Source organism: Amyelois transitella, chromosome 17 (genome assembly GCF_032362555.1).
Source record: "Amyelois transitella isolate CPQ chromosome 17, ilAmyTran1.1, whole genome shotgun sequence".
Taxonomy (NCBI): domain Eukaryota; kingdom Metazoa; phylum Arthropoda; class Insecta; order Lepidoptera; family Pyralidae; genus Amyelois; species Amyelois transitella.
Genome location: NC_083520.1, coordinates 1,204,301 through 1,220,075, shown reverse-complemented (window position 1 = coordinate 1,220,075; position 15,775 = coordinate 1,204,301). Strand labels below are relative to the sequence as shown.

The following is a 15,775-nucleotide window of genomic DNA, read 5'->3' as shown; positions in this document are numbered from 1 at the left end:
ACATCATCATGTTTACGGAAATCACATTATTTCCGATATAATGATGTATAGTGTAGGCCTTGTGGAGTCACGAGCGAATAGATGTAACAGGTTCGAATCCCACTGCCACACTTGCCAAATGCAATGATTTTGTTTTTATTTTATTTTTTTTATCTTTTGCGCCGTTGACGTACTCGCTTAGAGAGCGTCGGTGGTCGAGTGGTTAAGGTGCCTGAAGACAAAATCGTGAAGCACAGGTTCAAATCCTGCCACTGACATTATTGCAATTAAATCAACGCGACTATACCTATATACTTTTTTTAATAATACTTTGCTTGACTTTTCAACCCCCGACGCATTTTTTTCGATGGTAGGTATAAATATACCCAACCATTAAATCACGTCTATATCCCTTGCGGAGTAAACGAAGCCAACAGTCCTGAAAAGACTGAAGGGCCACGTTCAGCTGTATAGCTTAGTGATGGTATTGATTCATTCATTCATATGATCACGTCTATATTTCTTGCGGGTTAGACAGACTGATAAACTGATAGGCTAGCCTGTCGCCTAAAAGAAGAATCCCAAGGTTATTAACATATCTCGTAGTCGTCTTTTACGGCATCCGTGGGAACGATGTGATATGGTCCTTTTCTTTTTTTTATATTAGTGCCGGAAATCACACGGCACTACATATATGTACTTACTTACATTAAGCAAGTGTAATATATTGTGTTCCTTAAAAATCCTAAAATGACCTTACAAGAAGATTCTATAACAAAAATCGACTCTCCCGCCCGAGGTCATCTTTATTCAATGTGCCATAAATATTTTTATATTTATGTGGCAATAAGGCTCTCATATCAGCCAATTGTCTTTAACGAGCTATCGTATAATAAATAACAAAACGTATACGTTATTTAGTTCTTTAAATATGTGCCGTGTGGTTCCCGGCACCAATACAAAAAAGAGTATGCCCACTCCATCTCTTTCCCATGGATGTCGTAAAAGGCGATTAAGGGATAGGGTTCCCAACTTGGGATTCTTTTTTGGGCGATGGGCTAGCAACCTGTCACTATTTGAATCTCAATTCTATCATTAAGCCAAATAGCTGAACGTGGCCATTCAGTCTTTTCAAGACTGTTGGATCTGTCGACCCCGCAAGGGATATAGACGTGACCATATGTATGTAGGTATGTATGTTCTTAAAATAATTAAACTGAATAATGTCTGACCTGGTGTTTCGGTACTTGGAAATTTCTTAAGATTCTTCTTTTGGGAAAGTCGCAGTCAACGGTATTTAATACATACACATACATATGGTCACGTCTATATCCCTTGCGGGGTAGACAGATCCAACAGTCTTGAAAAGACTGATAGGCCACGTTCATCTATTAGGCTTAATGATATAAGTGAGATTCAAATAGTGAAAGGTTGCTAACCCATCGCCTAAAAAAGAATCCCAAGTTTGTAAGCCTTTCCCTTAGTTGCCATTTACGATATCTATGGGAAAGCTATAAAGCGGTCCCACCCAAAGTTCCGGGATCCACACGGTATACACTTATATGATATGTGATAATACTCAAAGAATATTTCTTAGACAGCAATAACAAACAAAACCACGGGCTACAGTAAGTGTTAACAATAAAATGTGATAAAAATCTTCGATTCTTTTAATATTCGAATAAAAATATGCAGGAATGGCTGCGCATGCGCATTGTAGCTATGCAACTATGGAAATAATGTGCATTTGTGCATAATTAGGTAGTATGCAACTGCGCAGTTGCAGTTCACATGTATTTTTATGCAATACTCGCTTTTACCCGCGACTCCGTCCGCGCTAAGTTAGCGCCACACACAAAGGAATACACGTTCGCTCGCGCGAATTTAGCGCCGCCTTCAAAGGAATATAGCTCCGCCCATACTATAGAAACTATAGTAATCCTTCTCTAGACTCCTTCTTCTTCTTATACCTTATAGATACCTTATATATCTTCTTGATACCTTATGTATCAAGAAGAATCAGTAGATAACGCGCAAAGAGGTAGTTAACAAATAAATGAAAATTTTTTTTGCAAATTATAATTTTAGTAAGGATGATACGAAATGGGGATTTCTTTATTTTTATTTTCAATGAAAAAACATTATTATTTATTGATACTAGGTTCCATCGCTTGTGCTGTCTGTGCCTTTTAATCTGAGGCTCTTGACACTGTCTACCCCGAGAGGGATGTGTGATTATTTATATTTAGATTGTAAGGGTACCTAAAGGGTCGCGGAAGAACTCACCTATGGTACTTTGCCAACCCTAGGCTCCCTCAGAGGTTTATTACGCAACCGGGTCTGACATCTATACTAATAGCGGCTAATAATAACGGCCTCTGTGGCTCAGCGGTAGTACGCTTGTCTGTGACACCGGAGGTCCCGGGTTCGAATCCCGGTCAGGGCATGATGAGAAAAGAACTTTTTCTGATTGTCCTGGGTCTTGGATGTTTATCTATATAAGTATTTATTATAAAATATAGTATCGTTGAGTTAGTATCTCGTAACACAAGTGTCGAACTTACTTCGAGGCTAACTCAATCAGTGTAATTTGTCCAAAAAAAAAAAAAAAAAAAAAAAAAAAAAAAAAAAAAAAAAAAAAAAAAAAAAAAATTATATTATAAAGCTGAAAAGTTTGTTTGTTCGTTTTCTCTGGAACTACTGGTTCGAATAGAAAAATTATTTTTGTGTTGAATAAACCATTTTTCGAGGAAGGCTTTAGGCTATATAACATCACGCTGCAACTATAAGGAGAGTAAATAATGGAAAATGTGAAAAAAGCGGGGAAAATTATTCATCCTTGAGGGCTTCAATGATGCCCGAAATACTATTCCACGCGGACGAAGTTGCGTGCACAGCTAGTCAAGAATAAGATGATAATTTATTTATTTTTATAATTATTGTTTCAGATAAACCTTTGGCTGTAATCTTCTAAGTCATAACGGTAAGTAATATTGTCCCTATTTCAGTCATTTACTTTTATTCAAGTTTATAATACAACTGTTAAAGTATACCTCTTAGAGCGCTTGTAGACGTCCGTTTTTTTCACCGGATAACGGACCGTGTTTTTTGCCGGATTCGCGGTGGTGTATGAATTATAATGAATGTGTGTACATGCACCGGACATCGGTCCGGCGAACAATTTACGCCGGATGCACCACCCCTTCCCCTCGGCGCGACGGACACCGGTCCGGTGTAAGAAATGGCGGTCGTCCACGCCAGTGTATTGGTGCGTGTTGACGCTGCCGGACGTATTGCTTGTTTTCTGTTAATTGAGTGCCGTCTACCTGCGTTCTTTTAAAAATGGGTAATATTGACATGGAATTGTTAATAAGTTTGGTTGAAAATAGGCCTGTACTGTGGGACAAAACCCAAGAGTGCTATAAAAATAGACAGTCGAGTTTTGCCGCTTGGAGAGAAATTTGTCTTGCGTTAAATGAAGGTTTTGAAACGATGTCCGAGAAAGAAAAAAATGATTTTGGTCATGATGGTTTCTTTCTTCATCCGAAAATAATTGTAAAATTTAGTTTCATCTTCTTCCAACTGCGTAAAAAGAGTTTGAAATGCACCATATTTTTCCCTTTCCAATAATATAGGATGCACCCACGATGACCTTTTACGTTTTTCTATTTCTTTTTGTTTCTTCTTGTACAAATAGTAGGCCAATACGAGTTTTTTTTTCTTATTATTCGACATTTCACACGTGTGTAATCTCTGACTACCAGTTCAAAACTAACGCATATAGACGGCAGTCCATCCATCCGGTAAAAAAAATATGTATACAAGGATAGCCGTTTATTCACGGTCCGTTATCCGGTGAAAAAAACGGACGTCTACAAGCGCTCTTAAAGTTTTTAACAAAGAATTCTTATATTATATAACAAAATATAATCTTGACAGTATTCATTTCAAATATAGAGGACAAAGTAAAAGTGCTGTGAGGTTCCTGGCACCAATAAAAAAAAAGAATTGGACCACTCCTTCGCTTTCCCATGGATGTCGTAAAAGGCGACTAAGGGATAGGCCCATAAACTTGGGATTCTTCTTTTAGGCGATGGGCCAGCAACCTGTCAGTATTTGAACCTCAAATTTATCATCTAGCCAAACAGCTGAGCGTGGTCAATCAGTCTTTTAAGACAGTTGGCTCTGTCTAGCCCATAAGGGATTAGACGTGACTATATGAATGTATGTAAAATTATTTCATACCTGTTCGCATAATATTAAACGCATTTTGCACTTGCATTTAGCGCAACCTTGAATCTTGTCGACCACAAAATAATTTTACATGATTGTGTGACTATGCTGTTAGAACATGGAATAGCGAAAACTATGGAGTAGTCAACCTGTCACTATTTGAATCTCAATTCTATCATAAAGCCAAACAGTTGAACGTGGCCTATCAGTCTCTTCAAGACTGTTGGCTCTGTCTTCCCCGAAAGGGATAAAGACATTAAATGAAATAAATGGTAATGGAGTAAGTCGCATTTATGCACTACTACAAAATATTTAAGTGTTTTCCGATTTCGCCTCTTGAGCAAACTAACGGGATTTTTCGTTGAACGTGGGTGGAGCTGCAGGCATTTCTAGTTTACTATAAAGTATAACTCAATAAGCTTTTAAACTATAAAGGGATTATTTACATTCATGTAAAACGACGCTTTTCAAACGATGTTTAAATTTAAACGGACGTTAAAGACAAAAAATGGTTGATTTACTGACATAATTATCAATATACATCGAAATCCGCTGATCCACAAACTAACTCAGGGTGCCTAAGAGAAGTTTTTTTAAACTTTTCTAACGCGATATTTTAATTTTACACGGAAGGAGCCGCGAGTATATTTTAGTAACTCATATAAGTATACAAATATGTCTGTAAACTAACGACCACTCCATATATTTTGTTCTCGTGACATTGACATAACACTTATTATGTAATTGGTCAACATTTTAATGGCGTTTCATTTTTTGGACTAGTAGATTTGTATTTTCAATGGACTTAACCAAATTCTTTTTAAAACGTATGTATGTGACTATTTAACTCAGTTGTTTGTGGTTATACAAATACTAATCGCTAATTGCTTCATCTTAAGTCGACTAAAATGCATGAACTTGACTTACTTTTAGTTTTTGATGTTTATTTTATGGTTAAACCATGGTTAAACTTACTTCGAGGCTAACTCAATATGTGTTATTTGTCCTGTATATATTTATTTATATTTTATTAAATGAAAAAAAAACTATGGTTAAATGTAAGTATTACAAACAGAACAAACAGATATTTTGACTCATTACTTAATGTCTCATAATCTTTTTACTTATGGCATAAATACGTTCTCTTCCATACTTATATATTAGTTATAAAAAAGATGATAACGTTTGCAACGAATAAACTCATACAATAACTGCTAGATCGAATTTGACGCAATTTGCCACAGAGATAGCTTGATTCACTTCGGAAATAATTTAGGCTTTTTTCAGGAAATTTACACGAAAATCCTTGCCTGTTTTTAGTTGTGTTAGGAAATTTATAAATTTGCATTTCTTGTTATTTTCCGGTGGCATATACATAGATGCGAAGCTAAAAAAAGCTACTTGCTTGTCAAAAATTGTCTCATGTCAGATTTATATCGTAAATCCTAAGGAAACAAAACAGCAAATAGCCTTAATTGAGAGTCAATTGATCGCATATCAAACACGTCGTGAGACCTCAACGAATCAAATATGGCCGACAAATAGAAGATGATACAACCAGTTTTAGCGGCCTTAGCACAGAATGGAATCTATAGTGTTGCTAAACTATCGATAATTCTAGTATCGATATTTATTTATCGTAAGAAAATGTTAATGGTGTGATAGTTTTATTGGAATAGATTTGACATGTGATGTTCAATTATTTTTGGTTTGTATTGTACCTAATAACAAAAAAGCATACATACATATAGTCAAATCTACATACCCTGCGGGGCAGACAGTGCCAGCAGTCTTAAAAAGAGTGACAGGCCACGTTGAGCTGTAGGGGGTCAATGATTGAATTGAGATTCAAAAAGTGTCAGGTTGCTAGCCCATCGCTCCCGGATCCCAAGTTTATAAGCCTATCCCTTAATCGCCTTTTACGACATCCATGGGAAAGAGATAAAGTGGTCCTATTCTTTTTTATATTAGTGCCGGGAATCACACGACATAATAACAAAAAATATTGCATTAAACTAAACAAACATACTTTTAGTTTTCACAGACTTGAATTAGTTTCCTATATAGATAAAATAAAGTCAGTCTACCGATCAATTAGTTAGATGTTTAGGACAAAGTTGAATAATATCTATTCTAGCCACACAAAACTAGAATAAATATTTGCTGACTGTCATTTTACATTCAGCCATTTTATCGATAGAAAACTGTTACAACTTACAACACTAACACCTCTCAGGTACTGATGTAAAATATGTGTATTTTAAATTTATATTGAAGCACAATTATTACGCGATTCGATTAGGATGCACTTCAATTCTGTTTTGTTCTAGGCCGTTTGGTTTCTGTCACTTGAAAATAGAACCACTTTATATCTTTCTAATGGATGAGGTGACTAAGGGATAGGCTTATATACTTGGGATTCCTCTTGTAGGCGATTTCTTAGCAACCTGTCACTATTTGAATCTCAATTTCATCATGAAGTCATATAACTGAAAGTGGCCTTTCAGTTTTTTCGAAACAGTCGACTCTGTCTATCCCGCAAAGGGATTTAGACGTAACTATATGAATTTATGTTTTTTCTAGGAGAGGAAATTCTGCTTACCACTGAGGAAGATGTCGATGTTATCCGGCCATTTCATCGACAGAGAATAAGTAAAGAAAACTTCTACTGTTTAAAAATATACTAGAGTTTATCTACAGCTTCAAACGCGCGAATTTAGCGCTTCCTACATAAAAATACAGGTTCTTGGCAAATCAAATGGGAACTTTTTTGATTTAAATTTTTAACAAATTCATTTGTAACTATATGAAAATTACCCATGTCTGTCACCAGACTCCTTAATATAAATATGCAAAATTTCAAGAAGATTGTTCATTAGATAACGCGCGACTATGAAACAAACAAATAAACAAATACTTTGTAGTGTAGAGATGTCGCCATAACTTAAACTTAGTTTAGCATTTAAAATATAAGTAATAAGGATTAAATTATAAAAAAAATGAAATCATTATTATTGTAATTAGTATTTATTTGTTTTTTATTTTTTATAAACGTTAAAGTTATAGGGCCTTTTTAAATCGGACAGGATCAGACGGAAAAAAGGGTGAACCTTTTCTAAAATATAAAATACCACACGACGCTTTAAGACTGAACACGTGCACTACTTGATGTATGCATGACTTTTAACTACAAAACCATAAAGGAATTAAACACGGCAGGTAATAAACAATAGTTTATTTACATTTTTAAACAGCAAATATAATTATGCTTTTGTCAAATAATACCTAATTAATTAAGCAAATATTTATGCATGCAGATGTGGTCAAACGTAGGTAATTATAGGTACAAAATGTTTGAAGGTCATACATATTTGTGTCCTCGCTAATGTGTGTTTTTGTGTTTGTGTGTCTTTTGTGTTAGTCCAACACTCGTTCTCGCTTTTGACTCTTTGTTATTATCATAATAATGTATGGTTTCAAAGCCAAGGTCAAATATAAATGTCTTGGTTTGTCAAGTAGATGTTAAAATTTGCAACACTGGTAATTATTAACACATCTTTTTTAGGAAAAAAAATTAAATGATTTTTTTTTTATTTAGTTAGACACATTTACCTTATGATTAAGTACTTACCGTATATTTTTTTTTTATTGTTGTTTGACGGCTATGGATAAATGTCTAAATCTTTTTGAAGGGCATAGGGTAGCATTTTAAGATATAAAACCTTCCTCAAAAAACCCGTTACAAGCATTTCAAACGAGAACAAAATCCGTCCACAACTTTCCGAGATACACATATACCTACATACAGACATTGACAAAAGGGGGTCTTTACTTTATAATATTTTTTAAAGCCACATAAATCAATTATTATAACACTTTTCTCTTACTCTAACTTAAAAATATCTCGTGGACATGCAATATCTATACTAATATTATAAAGCTGAAGAGTTTGTTTTGTTTGTTTGTTTGTTTGTTTAAACGCGCTAATCTCAGAAACTACTGAACCGATTAGAATAATTCTTTCACTGTTAGATAGTCTATTTATCGAGGAAGGCTATAGGCTACATTTTATCCCGAATTTCCTACTGGAAACGTCAACAATGCAGGTGAAAGTTGAATGAGTCGGCCATCTGCGAGCTTTCCACGCGAACGCTGCGCTAACCAACAAAGATATAGTAAAACAATGTACTAAAGATGTGAAGTACTCATTTTTTGCCACAAAAAAGTCCGCGAGAGCTATCTATCTCTTAAGGTTTACTTACAATAATCACTTTTATGTTCATTTTTTAAGATTATTTTTTCATTATAAACATAAGTTATTTTGAAACCAATTTTCTTTAATTCAGTATATAAATCAGACGAATAGGTTTTGAGATATAGTCGTTATAAGCAATTTGCAGCGAAACATTTAATACGGCGAACCAGCGTTCTTTCTAATACGCGTGACCGCCTGACCGCCCCAAGCCAAAGCCGAGGAGGATGTTTGCAAAAATAAATATGATGCCCAAAATAACTATTCCACGCGGACGAAGTCGCGGGCACAGCTAGTACATACATATAATTCCTCTTGAAGGCGATGGGCTAGCAACCTGTCACTATTTGAATCTCAATTCCATCTTTAAGTCATACAGCTGAACTTTCAGTCTATGTGAAGCTGTTGGCTCTGTCTACCGCGTAAGGGATAAAGACGTGACTATACGTATTTATGTACGTATAAAAAACTGCAATAAAAACAAACTTGATGCAAACATTACATAGGTACCTATGTATATTGCAAATAAAAAAAAATAAAACTATTTTGAATTTCAAATAACGAATCAATGGGTCCCTAACCTCGGACCAGTTCTAGTAAAGGTCATCTTTTATTGTTGATAAAAATTGCTGAGGGGGCGTTGACCCCATGATGTCGTGACTGCGTTGATCTTAAATATATTATGTAAATAAGTTTATGAGCGACTTAGGGAAGTATGCCACCTTATGGTAGGAACGAAATTTATTTCTGCAGCCAAAAAATATTGTTTTAATGCGTCATGGTGGGGGTCTGATGACGTAGAAAAACAAAGAGTAAAATCTCATCCCGTGCAAATTGTAAAAGCCAGTCAAAGGTTAAAAAAATCATAATCATTTTGATTATCCTCAATTTAAATTAATAGGTACTAAAACAATGTATAATTTATACGAAGTCACGCAGGCGACCTTGCTGACTCGTAGGAAGGCACTGACAGGCCCTGTAAGGGCAGGCAAGGTCCTTTGATCGAACGTATTGAATCGCTAACAGCTGATCGAATTATTGCGACTCCTTTATCTTCGCTAGCTTCGGCCCGGGGTTACGCTGCCGTGGGATATTTTCTTTTAACGTTTTCAAATATCCTGTAGATGAGTACACTTAACAGTTAAATTTATGCAGTTGAATTAAAAGTCACCCTGTATAAACTTGGGACTTCTTTTAGGCGATGGGCTAGCAACCTCTCACTATTTGAATCTCATTTCTATCATCAAGTCAAAAAGTTGAACGTGGCCTATCAGTCTTTTCAATGTTGGCTCTGTCTATCCCGCAAGGGATATAGACGTGACTATATGTATATATGGAATGTTCATTAGGGAAATACAGGAATTGTTACCGGGAAAAGCTAGTAATTAACACAAATAAATCTTTTATTACTTACAGGACATCTAGAGCCAATAATCTCGATAAGAATGAATAGTCATGTTCAACTGTATTGTCCACTGATGGAATTTACTTTGATTTTTACATTTAAATATATATCTTAATTTTAAATTGTATATTTGTTTTATTTTAAAATTGTTTGTTATACCTAATTAACTAAAAAAAACAGAATTTGAAATTTAGATAGTAACAGTTTGCTAGCCCATCGCCTAAAATATCCATACAGCCGAACGTGACCTTCCAGGTTTTTCAAAGTCTGTTGACTCCGTCTACCCCACAAGAAACATAGACGTGTTAATATGTCTAACAAAGAAACTCATAATCATTCAGATTTCTGTGAATCTAACACAATGAACATATATCGAAAGGGTATGTTGAGATGGTTCGGTCATGTGGAGAGGATGAATGAAAACAGGTTGACTAAGCAGATATACAAGGAGAGTGTGGAGGGAAAGGTCGGGGTGGGAAGACCTAGACGAACATATCTTGATCAAATTAAGGACGTCCTGGTGAAGGGTCAGGTCAAAAGTGCCCGAAACCGCCGAGCTTGCATGAAGAGAGTTATGAATGTGGATGAAGCAAAGGAAGTATGCAGGGATCGTGGCAAGTGGAAAGAGGTAGTCTCTGACTACCCCTCCGGGAAAGAGGCGTGAGTTTATGTATGTGTGTATGAACATATATCGATTAGTGGAGTGCAAACAGACTGCCAAATCGAGTGGCATTACGTTACGATGTCGTATCGATACTCGGATATCCCAATATTCAGATAGCTCTGAATCGCTCGGTTAATTGGGTTTTCACTATGTACGACAATCGGTTTATTAGTTCGGACTTTGATTTATGACATTTGGAACTGAAACGATTGAATCCTTTAGTCCATCTTCGTAAACGATCTTTGCGAACTTTTTGTGGCAAATTGAAACTATTGAATCCTTTAGTCCACCTTCGTAAACGATCTTTGCGAACCACTTTGTATCACTTTTGATTCGCAGACTTGACGAAGTTAAAATGCATAAGAAATGGCGGAGGGTGTAACTGGGAACACGCTCAGATGAGACGGAGAGTACTCAACTCAGACGGGCGATTATTATATCAGTTTAAATCAATCATGTTATTTTATACTCGACGTTCGACGGTTATAAGAGTGTGGAACTTCAAACGGATCACATACATATATGATTTTTTGAACAATTGGATGTCAGGGCTCGTCGTAATTTGGTTGATTTAGTTTCGAATACGCCTTTCAATACAAATTCGTATACATGATGGCGACATGCAAATATAAGCATTTCCCTGTCTTATTTCTGTTCCAGGAGCATACAGGCGCCATTAATGCGACCTGTGTTTGAAGCAGTAGTATCACAGCACAGCATCTGCACTTTGTCTTCAAGATTCCAGTCTAAAAGAGCATTCCAAACAGCTTCTGCCTGTTCACGACCTGAAGAGTTTTCCTATTTAGGTACTGCAAGTGGTTGTTCTTTATCATCATATGTAAAAAGTATCGGAAGACGTTCTTCTTTACATTTGCGTGAATCTAAAGCGGTGTTGCCCGCTTTAGATTCACGCAAATGCTGCCCATGCTTCCCATCCCAGTGGACGGTTACAGTATCTGGTACCTTGTTCTGGAAATCAACTTTAATTACTTCTGCGCGCTCTGTTCGCTTTTCCGTACGAACTCTTTGATTGTTGACTTACTTATTAGAAATTCGTCAATGTTATGCCCAAGAGCTTCAATTGTTGCTTGTATTATATAAACAGAATTCCTCATACTTATCTGACACCGATCTAATGCAGCAATCAATTTTGGAGTTATGAAACTTTTCCTTTTAGAAATATTAGACTCGGGTCGTGTGCTCTCAACGGATATACGAATTATTTCTTGTGTACTTTTTTTTTCAGAATCAGATGATGAATCTTCTTAAGGAACATGAGATGAAGTTGAAGGCAACAGAGTTGAAAAGTGTTTAGCACGCCGTTTTTGCTCTTCAATGCTCCTAACTCGCGCCTTTTCTTCTTTTTCGGTCAGTTTTTTGTCTACTCCAGCTAAGTGACCAGGCCGACCTGGCTCTCTCTGTCGCTGGAAGAAGATCCTATCTTCGTCAATCTTTATTAATTGAAGCGCATCGGCATGTGCAATATCAAATAAGTTGTCTAAGTTCGTAACAAAATCTTGTCGACGCTGCTGAAACACATTTTGCGTCTTTTTAGAATTTTTTTGTAAATCCCTCCAAACTTGGTATAAATTAACTAATTTCTTAACGCAGTTAGGAAAAGATTTAGTTGGAATACGTGCCTTTTCCCAATAAATAATGCACTCACGAATAGCTAGATTTGCACTTTCATTCACACTTAAATTTACTTCACGAATATTGTAGAATAGAACTGCGAGCATTTGTCCATTTGAGGGAAGTTTTGAACCAGTAATTTGATGTTTTACGTTCCCTATTAAGAAAATATCCTTTTTTGAACTGCGTAACTCCACCGACATCTTGGTTGAAAGAAAACAATGCGTTCACTCATAAAACAAACAAGTAATCACATGAATGTCGGTACGCTCGCTGCCGCGCGCCTAGTAAACAAGTACCCACATTTCCCGATGTAAGTCGGCACGGGTTGCCGTGGTTCTAAGTAGATGAAATTTTATATACGGTAGTTTTGACATCATTCGAACAAAATAAGAGGGTATGCGTTAAAAAAAAACAACTTTGATTTTTTTGGGACACCCTAATGTATGTGTATGTATGTCAATTTACAAATATAGATCTCTAAAATCTAAATCGTGGACGAATGCACATTGTCTACATTAAAAAACATGAATGTAAAACTAATTATTTCAATACGAAGACTTTCGTTAACCCGGACGGGTTATGGGGGCTAGAACCACTAAAACCACACGGCAGCCTCAGGTCGGCCGCTCTCCACGGAACCGCCAGCGGAGTGATTCTTTTAATTACCTGACTTATCCTCGATCTTGATACTACCCAGAAAATAAAAAAAATATGATATATAAATATATAAAATTACAGAAAGAGTCCTTTAGTTAATATTTTGTAAATCTGTTTGAAATACATACAAACCTAAAATCACGCCTTCTTCCCGGAGGGGTAGGCAGAGACTACGTCTTTCCACTGTTTAAAATGTAAAAGTTAATTTATGAACTAAAGCCGTTTCCAAATTAAAAGCCAAAATTAATTTCGGGCCACCTTGTAAACATACGACCACCCCAGCAAGGACTCTCACTCCTTTTGTTCCAAATACTTTTTACTATTTCCTATCGGACACTGATTCGCTCGTGTCCGTTTCAATCGGAATTTTAAATTTCCATTACGTCCCGATTTAACACATTTTTTTTTGTCTGGTCAATAGTGCATTCGCCGTCTTTTTTGCGATTTACCAGCATGAGCATATTCGCTAGATGCTTTTAATTTATTGCAATGTAGGTACAAATATACATTTAGTCACGTCTATATCCCTTGCTAGGTAGACAGAGCCAAAAAAGCTATAGCTGTTTCGCTTTTTATTATGACGTGAAACGGGACTGCCGTGTGGTTCCCGGCACCAATACAAAAAAGAATAGGACCACTCCATCTCTTTCTCATGGATGTCATAAAAGGAGACTAAGGGATAGACTAACAAACTTGGGATTCTTTTTTAGGCGATGGGCTAGCAACCTGTCACTAGTTGAATCTCAATTCTATCGTTTAACCAAATAGGTGAACGTGGCCATACATTCTTTTTCAAGACTGTTGGCTCTGTCTACCCCGCAAGGAATATAGACGTGACCATATGTATGTATGTAGGTATGTGAAACGGGACAGCAATAGTTTTTCGCGCGATGAAAACGGTGTCATGCGTGCCTCGCTGCAAGGCGTCACAGCAAGACTTTTTAAGTAAGGGCTTAATGCTCCTCCTAATAACATTTTCAGACAAAACGCGCAGAGGACGCCCACTTTCAGGTAATTGCTATCGCTATCCCTTTTGCCGTGTGGTTCCCGGCACCAATACAAAATAGAATAGGACCAATACAAAATAGAATAGGACCACTCCATCTCTTTCCCATGGATGTCGTAAAAGGCGACTAAGGGATATGCTTACAAACTTGGGATTCTTTTTTAGGCGATGGGCTAGCAACCTGTCACTATTTGAATCTCAATAGGGTACCGGACAGTAATCGAAAAAAAATCTAAGTTGTGTTTTAAAATAAAGTTTTTTATACAAGAACATCACTTAGTAAAGATTTTTAAGAAATAACAATGATTTATAATTTTAAATCAATAAATAAAGTTGCAAAAATCCAATATTTTTTATCTGTGCAGCGTAAGAACCCAAACACCAATCACAGTGGGTGACGTCATACCTCAGAAGTGATAAGTAAACAACACTGCTTTGTATGTTATTTCGAGTTATTCTACGATTTATTAGCATTTTTCTAAAAATATTTAATTGTAATTAGTTAAGAATTGAAGGACTTTACTCATAACAGAAGTTGTCGCAAGTGCTTGAAGCCGCCTATATCAAGCTTTTATCATGGAACAAGGTTAATAAAGCCGACAATAGAAATCTCTCAAAAGATTGATATTTTCATGGTCGGCAGTTTCTTTGCCACTAATACCGACTTTTATTTTGCTGAATTTCGCAATGTGAAAACATTTGTGTAAGTATTTCAACCTCTTTTTGTTTATCTTAACAACAGAAATTATTGAAAAAATAACAAACGAAAACATAACCTAAAACTAGTTTCATTGCTTACAAAGTTATTTTCACATATGTTTTTTTTTATGATTTTAAAGGTTACATTATTATGGGTTTTGCATGTTTCTAGATCTGCGAGAAAATACTTTAATTATCCAAGCACTGATCACTTGTAATAAGGCTTGTTTTCTAAACATATGACGTCACGCGATCTGAATTGACGTAAAGTGCTGTTTTCGCGGCAATTTTAAATAAATTATGTTTTTGACGTTTTTTAATACTCCAAATGATTTATTTATTTAAAATAATATTTTTTATGGATATATAAATAAATAAAGATTATTTTTAAACACAATCTGAAAAGTTGTCCGGTACCCTATTCTATAATTATAGCTGAACGTGGCCATTCAGTCTTTTCAAGACTGTTGGCTCTGTCTATCCCGCGAGGGACATAGACGTGACCATATGTATGTATGTATCCCTTTTCACGTCGTAATAAAAAGCCGAACAGTGATAGTTTTACGCGCGATATATCAGCGGCGCGCGTGCCTTGCCACGGAAGCTGATTATCATACTATGTCTCATGCTTGCAAATATATAAGTATGTGTAAGTACTCACAATCAATAAGGTATCTTTCATTCTGAAAAAAGAAATCGCTTTATCTAGAAACAACATAACAACGATAAAAATAAAAAATTACATTACCCACAAAAGGGCATGATTTAAGCAACAATCTCCCGACAATACTGGAAAAAAAGTTAAATACATTGTTTTCAGCGCGTTGAAAAGAGTAATTTTGCCCATTCCAACTTTTAGTTAAATAATGAACTCTTTCATTCGCGCGCCGGTATAAAATGGCGCCTTTGAGGAGGATTACATTTTCGTAAAATGATGCCGTGAAAATTTGCATTCAATAAAACAGAAATGAGTTATCATTATCAACCTCTATTTGACTATACGCATACCAAATTTCATTCGTATCAGTCCAGCGGGTTGGCTGTCAAAGCGAAACAGACAGACTTTCGCATTTACGTTTGTTTGTTTGTAATATCTTTATTGCATAGAAATTTACACAGTAACAAGATAATAGTATGATAATAGTTATACAAGAAACAAATCACTTGCAATGGCGGACTTATGTTATAGTGATATACGCTTAGCTACATCGATCCAGGAACATTGGTCAGCAAAAAAGTAATGTT

General features: G+C 35.9%; 1 protein-coding gene across 5 annotated transcripts in view; it reads left to right on the top strand.

Moving 5' to 3' along the window:
* The window catches only part of LOC106134576 (Ig-like and fibronectin type-III domain-containing protein 1), a 143,507-nt gene that overhangs the window by 45,168 nt on the left and 82,564 nt on the right, over positions 1 to 15,775 (top strand). For 3 of the 5 annotated variants that reach the window (XM_013334680.2, XM_013334671.2, XM_013334664.2), the window contains exon 2: positions 2,928 to 2,962. The exons of 1 other annotated variant lie outside the window; for it this stretch is intronic. The gene's annotated coding sequence lies outside the window, so the exon portion shown is untranslated. Of the gene's footprint in view, positions 1 to 2,927; positions 2,963 to 6,802; positions 6,865 to 15,775 lie in introns of those variants that run through there. One more of the 5 variants, XM_060949027.1, reaches the window with a different exon arrangement.